This window comes from Sapajus apella, unplaced genomic scaffold (genome assembly GCF_009761245.1).
Source record: "Sapajus apella isolate SASKATOON/1434 unplaced genomic scaffold, GSC_monkey_1.0 scaffold277, whole genome shotgun sequence".
Taxonomy (NCBI): domain Eukaryota; kingdom Metazoa; phylum Chordata; class Mammalia; order Primates; family Cebidae; genus Sapajus; species Sapajus apella.
This window is the reverse complement of record NW_022437217.1, coordinates 138,846-145,646: the sequence shown is the minus strand read 5'-3', so window position 1 is coordinate 145,646 and position 6,801 is coordinate 138,846. Positions and strand designations below refer to the sequence as shown.

Genomic DNA, 6,801 nt, shown 5'->3' with positions numbered 1-6,801 from the left:
CCCCCTTTGGAGGCAAAAGCTGAGCCCAGGCAGTGTTCTTCTTTTTAATGTTTATTTTTAATATTTAACAATTTTTTTGAGACTGGGTTTGGCCCTGTCACCCAGGCTGAAGTGCAGTGGCGCAGTCCTTTCTTCAGAGCCCAAGCTATTTTCTAGCAAGCTTTGCAAGTTAGCTGGGTCCCCCATGCCTGGCTAATTAAACACAAACCACACACACACACACACACACACACACACAAACCTTTTTTTTTTTTTTTTTTTAGATATAGGGTCTCACTACATTGCCCAGGCTGGTCCCGAACTCTCGGCCTCAAGCCATCCTCTTACCTCTTACATTGGTCTTCCAAAGCACTGATTACAGGTATGAGCTACTCAAACATTCAGCTGACCAGAGTGGCATGTGCTGCACAGAGCTGGGTCTGGGGATCCTAGAGGAGGAGACAGTTTAGACATCCTGAGATCAGCTCTACTGAGGCAGGAGAGTACCTTGGTTTCCAAGGTTCAGATAGAGAACAGGACATGATATCAGGTCAAGGACGCCACCCCTGTTCCCCTCCTGACTTAGATGTGGTCAGAAGAGATGTGGGGCTGTTGTCTGGGCGGCTTTTGCCTTCTCTTCATCCTCTTTCTCTGACTTTGTGGCATTCAGTATAGAAGGAAGAAAGGAGAGGGCTGGGTGCCAGCATGAGCCCCACTCACAGTGTGCAAAGCAAAGCCCCCCTATCCCCCAACCAGCCTTCCTCCCTGACAGGCAGTGGGTCATCTGCCTCTTAGTCATGGGTCTGAACCTTCTTGCCTGGGGCTGGGATGTGGCCCTGGGCTCACCCCTGTCTCAGGAGATACTGGGCCCCATCCACTCCGAGGAGGAATTCCTGGCCCCACTGGCCCAGGTGCACAAACCTCCCTGGCAGTTGACCTGTCACCTGCAAATTATCTGTCTGTTCCGCCAAGAGTCCCTCTGTGTGTCATTGCTTGTGCTAGGCCTGGGGCACAACTGAGAAGCACGCTGGTTTCGGATCCCTTTGGGGGCCTAGAAGCTGAGTCCTGCCCTTCTCTGTGCAGACAGGCCCCACCCTGGACGTGCTGGTTCCCTCCACCTTCAACGACATCGACTAGGACTGGCGGCTGTGGCATTCTGTCGGCTGGGTGTGGTGTGAACTGGAGGTGACCCTGCTGGAGCAGTGGACCCAGGACCTGCACACAAGAGGGGTGCTGAGGATTGGCAGTGCCCACTCCTATGCCATCATGGTCAGTGCGGCCAGGAGCAGGTAGGGCAGGTGGGTGGGCATTGTTGCTGAACAACATGGAACCTCCGGTTGCCAACCACAGCTTGTCTCCTGGGGTGGGATGGTGGGGGCCCTGTCCTGCCCTGCCCTGGGGGCTGTGCCCTGTGTAGAGGGATAGGTGGCTTGATCTACCCCATTGGGATGCCATTCTTCCCATGTGGCTAGCAGGCCTCTGAGCCCCATGCTGCAGGTTATGTGAGGGAGTGCACCATAGCAGGGCCCCTCCTCATGCCCTGACCTGCCACCTCCTCCCCATATCTTCTCGTGTCTGCAGTGGGTGAATGGGGTTGATGTGCTAAAGAATGAGGAGGGCTACCTTCCCTTCAAGGCCAACATCAGCAGCCTGGTCCGGGTGGGGACCCTGCCCTCCCATCTCCATGTCACTATCACCATCAGTAACACACTTACCCCCTTCCCCCTGCCACCAGGGACCATCTGCTACATGATCGACTCATCCAAGTGGATACCAGCCTGCGTCCACTGCCTGTACCCACCTTCCCGCTCCACCCTATGGTCTTCCTGCTAGGGATAGGGTGGCCTTTGAAGATTGGAGGCCCTGGATCGGGGGAGGCTGTGGAGACATTCCAGCTGAGGTCAAAGGACCCAGGGCAGGGACCCAGCGAACCACAATTCTCTGGCCCTAGATATCCCAAGGGTTACTTTGTCCAGAGCACAGACTTTGACTTCTTCAACTCAGCAGGACTGCAGCAGCCTGTGCTTCTGTACATGACACCCAGCACCTACATCCATGACACCATCACCACCGGCGTGGAGAAAGACTGGTGAAGGCTTCCGGTAGGATCCTTTCTCAGTGGGTCCCAGGGTGGCTCTGTTTGGAAAGCTCTCCCAGGAAAAGGCTCTCCTAGCATCTCTAAACTCTCACAGGTTCCCATCCACCCATGAAGCTAAAATCCAGGCTGTCAGGCACTGGATCCCAAAATCACCTGTTTGGCTGGCCTCAGTTGGAGAAGAGGGGTCTGGTCTGAGGTCACACAGCTCAGGGTGGCAATCCTGTCCCTTCCCCACGGTGCTGCCCTCACTCCATCTCCCCTTGGTACACATCGTGCTCAAGGAACAGGCAGCTTATGAGGTACTCCCATGGCCCAAGCCCCACCTGAGGCCCCTTCATGTGCCCCCAGGCTGAGCAAATAGCAGTGTTGCCTGTCTGTGGTTTCACATTCAACTAATTATATATCCTAATGCTGCTTAACTGTGTGCCTTGATGACCGCCTCTCTCCATCCTTTAATGACCCCATGTGGCCCACGTGGCTCATGGGTGAAGGTGTGCTGGGCCCAAGATGCCCCCTCCCAGGGTGGGCTTCCAGGACTCAGCTACTGGACAGTGACAGTCAGCCATGAGGAATAGGGTGGGACCAAGGCAGGGGCCCTCCTGACTGCTGATACCTGTTCACCTGACCTCCAGTGTTGCTGCCACCCAGCTATAGGTGACTAAGGTGTGGGCCCAGGGCACCTTCAGACTCAACCCCAATGATGAGGACAGCCAATGAGCGCCACCTGAAGGTAAGAGCCCCGCAGCCCCATCGCTTTCCTGGACACCCTTCTCCACCTGGCTCTGGGCCACTTAGAGCATTAGCACCATCATTTTGTTTACTTCGCCATTGGCAGACAGCAGCGGAGACCTCAGGACATGGACCAGAAGCAGTGGCTCATGCCTATAATCCTAGCACTTTGGGAGGCTGAGTTGGGAGGTTCACTTGAGGCCAAGAGTTCGAGAACAGCTTAGGCAATACAGTGAGATTCTAACTACAAAAAAATTATTTTTTTTAAAAAAAGGCCTCTGCAGAAATGGCAAGAGATTTGGGCAGAACCCAGAGCCCTGGGGTAGGGAGGGAGGTTGGCAGGGCTGATGCTGGCACAGTCTATATGCCCAAAGGTTTGAGCCCTATGGGCTTATAGACTGTGACCCTGTGCCTCCCTTCACCTCCAGGAGCTCAGCTTATTGGCGAAACCACAGGGAAACTGCACATGGGACACAGCCGGAATGACCAGGTGCCTCTAGTTCCTCCAGCCCCCTGCTCCGTGCTGGCCCAACCTTGGGGAGCCCAGGGGGCAGTTAGAGCTCAGCAGGGTCCTGGCTCCCCAGGGAAGCAGCACGTCGGCCTCACTGAGCACCACCTCCTCCTCACACAGGTGGTCACGGACCTCAGGCTGTGGATGCTGCAGACCTGCTGCATGCTCTTGGGTCTCCTCTGGGAGCTCATCAGGACCATGGTGGAATGGACAGAGGTGTGAGTTCCTCAGTGACAGCCACAGGGCAGAGACAGGTGTGATGGCAGCCTTAACACCAGATCCAGGTGGCAGGACTGAACAGGGTAGGGGTGCCAGGCCCTGGGAGACAGGGGCATCCCAGAACTCTAGGATCGAGGCAGAGCAGCCAGGAGTGGGGCATTTCCTGCAGGCCCCAATACTTGAGCCCATGCCAGTCTAGCCCAGCAGTCAGGGAAGACTCACCCTTCTCGGGGCCTGGTGTGGTGGCTCACAACTGTAATCCCAGCACTTTGGGAGGCAGAGGCGGGAGGATCACCGGAGCTGAGTTCAAGACCAGCCTGGCCAACATGGTGAAACCCTGTTGCTACTAAAAATACAAAAATTAGCTGAACGTGGTGGTGTGCATCTCTAATCACAGCTACGTGGGAGGCTGAGGCCACAGAATCACTTGAACCAGAAAGGCGGAGGTTGCAGTGAGCTGACATTGCATCACTGCACTTCAGCCTAAGAGACAGATTGAGACTGCATCTCAAAAAATAAAAAGTAAAAAGAAAACTCACCCTTTGTGGATTTGAGGGAAGGAAGCTAAGGCACTATCTTGGCTGTGCCTGGAGCAGCCAGAGTCTCTCCCCACCCTGTCTGTGCCCTGGTCTCCCATCCCATATTCCGTGTCCCCACCCAGCCCATCTGACAAAAGACAGAGCCAAAGGCTGCCTCCTGCTGGCCTCATCCCAGGCTTTGGCTTCTGGGACCTGGTGTCTTTGGGTTTGGATTTGTTCCTTGCAGACCTGTAGGGGGAGCTGCTGAGGAGTCACCATGTGTTGTCAGAGACCCCTCCTCTTTCTCAACTCCCTGTGACCCCTGTTTCTCAGACCTGGGGGGAAACAAGGGCACACAAATTGTCACCCTGGAGGTGGGGTGGGGCTGCTAGGAGGAACAGGGAGTGTCTGCTACTGAGTTCGGGGTTTCTTTAATTTTTTTTTTTTTTTTTTTTTGTGAGACAGGGTCTCGCTCTGTTGCCTAGTCTAAAGTACAGTGGTGCGATCTCTCCTACCTGCAAGCTCCACCATCTGGGTTCAAGTGATTTTCGTGCCTCTGCCTCCCAAGTAGCTGAGATGACAGGTGAGTGCCACCACATGCAGCTAATTTTTGTATTTTTTTCAGCAGAGATGGGTTTTGCCATGTTGGCCAGGCTGGTCTCTCAAACTCCCGAGCTGAGGTGATCTGCCCACCTTGACCTGTCAAAGTGCTGGGATTACAGGCATAAGCCACTGCACCTGGCCTAAATTTTAAATGTTTAACTTTTTTTTTTTTTTGAGACAGAGTTTTGCTCTTGTCTCCCAGGCTGAAGTGCAGTGGCACTCAGCTCACTGCAACCTCTGCTTCTTGGATTCAAGTGGTTCTCCTGCCTCAGCCTCCAGAGTAGCTGGGGCTACAGGTTCATGCCACGCCTAGATACTTTTTGTATTTTTTAGTAGAGACCAGGGTTTCACCCTGTTTTCCAAGATGTTCTCAATCTCCTGATCTTGTGGTCTGCCCACCTTGGCCTCCCAAAGTGCTGAGATTACAGGCGTGAGCCACCACACCCAGCCACATTTTTAATTTTTTAAGTTGTCTTCAGAGACGATTTCTTGCTCTGTCACCTAGGCTGAAGAGCAGTGGCTCGATCGTAGCTCACTGCAGCCTCAAACTCCTGGACTCAAAATGATCCTCCCACCTCGGCTTTCTGAGTAGATAGGACCACAGGTGTGCACCACACCTGTGAATTTTTAAAATATTTTGTGGAAACGGGTTCTCACTATGTGGCTCAGTCTGGTTGAACTCCCAGCCTCAAGTGATCCTTCCCTCTTGGCCTCCCAAAGAGCTGGCATTACAGGCTTGAACCGCCATACCTGGCCTTGAGTATAGAATTTGTTTAGGAGATGGTGAAAATGTTCTTAAACTGGTGATGGTTGTACACTAAAGTGCAAGCTTTAAATGGGTAAATTATATATGAATGATACCTCAGCCAAGCTGGTTTATTTAAAACAAAAAAAGGCCGAGTGAAGTGGCTTATGCATATAATTCCAGCACTTTGGGAGGCGGAGGCGGGTGGATCACTTGAGGTCAGGAGTTCGAGACCAGCCTGGCCAACATGATGAAATACTGCCTTTAATAAAAATACAAAAATGGTGACTTGAACGAGGGGTAGGGTGTCCCACCTGCTTGGAGCGGCTCTTTATGAGCTCCAGCTATTTCTTGGGTCTTCAAACGAAACCTCCCATGGCCCTGTCATACCCGACACTGGCCTCCTCCCCTTTTCTGGCTCCCACTCAGAGATGCTGAGTGACAGAGGCTCAGGCTTTGGGTGTTCCTGGCAAAGCCTCACCCCAGGAGCCCCACAGCTCAGGCCCGGTGCATGGTTCACACGGCCACACTTCCGGCCTCTTTTTCTCTTGAGAGCAATTTTTCCCTGGGAGATCCTGGATCTCTCATTCAGGTGCAGTACTACAGGACAACACTTCTTTCAGGGATGACCCAGGCCTGCGCAGGGTTCCAGTGTCGCCAGCAGACCTTGCCCCAGCCTCCACCCGAGCCCCTGCTCCTCCTCTCCCACAGAAAACATGATGTCCTCTTCCCAGAGTACAGCCATCTGCAGAGGGCCAAGCCCCTCCACTGGAGCCACTGGATTCTGAGGTGACTTGAGTGAGGTGCAGGGGCCATGCTGGAGGGGAAGACCCTGGCTGCCCTGACCCTCCTGCCCCGACCCTCCTGCCCCTGGCTTTCCACAGCCATACCATTGCACTGACCCAAGCCTCTGAGCAGCTGCTGAAGGTGCGGAAGTGGATAGGTGTCCTGCCCCTGGGGAGGTAGGTGAGGCTCCAGTGCTCTGAGGGCCTGATGGGGGTAGCTGCTACATAGCTTTAGGGATTGGCAGATGAGGTGGGAAGGGCAGAATGGGACAGAAATTCAGGTTATCTGCTCAGAGGGGGACCTTGCATGGAACCCCAGATCTCACTAAGATGGGGATGTCCAAGCCAGTGAATGTTTCTGAGCAGGGCCAGAGCTCTCCAGTGAGGCTCCTGGCCAGCCCAGCCTGCTGCCATCAGCGTGACATATGGGGACATTTGTCAGGAGACCAGGGTCCTGCACCCAAGGCGACTCAGTGCTTGGGGTTAAGTATTCTGGGTACACTTGGGGATAAGTGTGCACCCAATTTGATTGGGCCAGGGAAGGGGCTGAGCTCCAGGTGGTTGCCCTGGCAACCAGAACATGGTTCTGTTGGGGTTGTGTTTGTGGGGGGAGG

At 54.1% G+C, this 6,801-nt stretch overlaps 2 pseudogenes; both read left to right on the top strand.

The window, feature by feature from the left end:
* The first annotated feature begins 776 nt into the window (after positions 1 to 776).
* LOC116545490 lies at positions 777 to 2,072 on the top strand (annotated as a pseudogene).
* A 1,020-nt stretch (positions 2,073 to 3,092) lies between these two features.
* Positions 3,093 to 6,416, top strand: LOC116545489 (annotated as a pseudogene).
* The last annotated feature ends 385 nt before the right edge of the window (positions 6,417 to 6,801 follow it).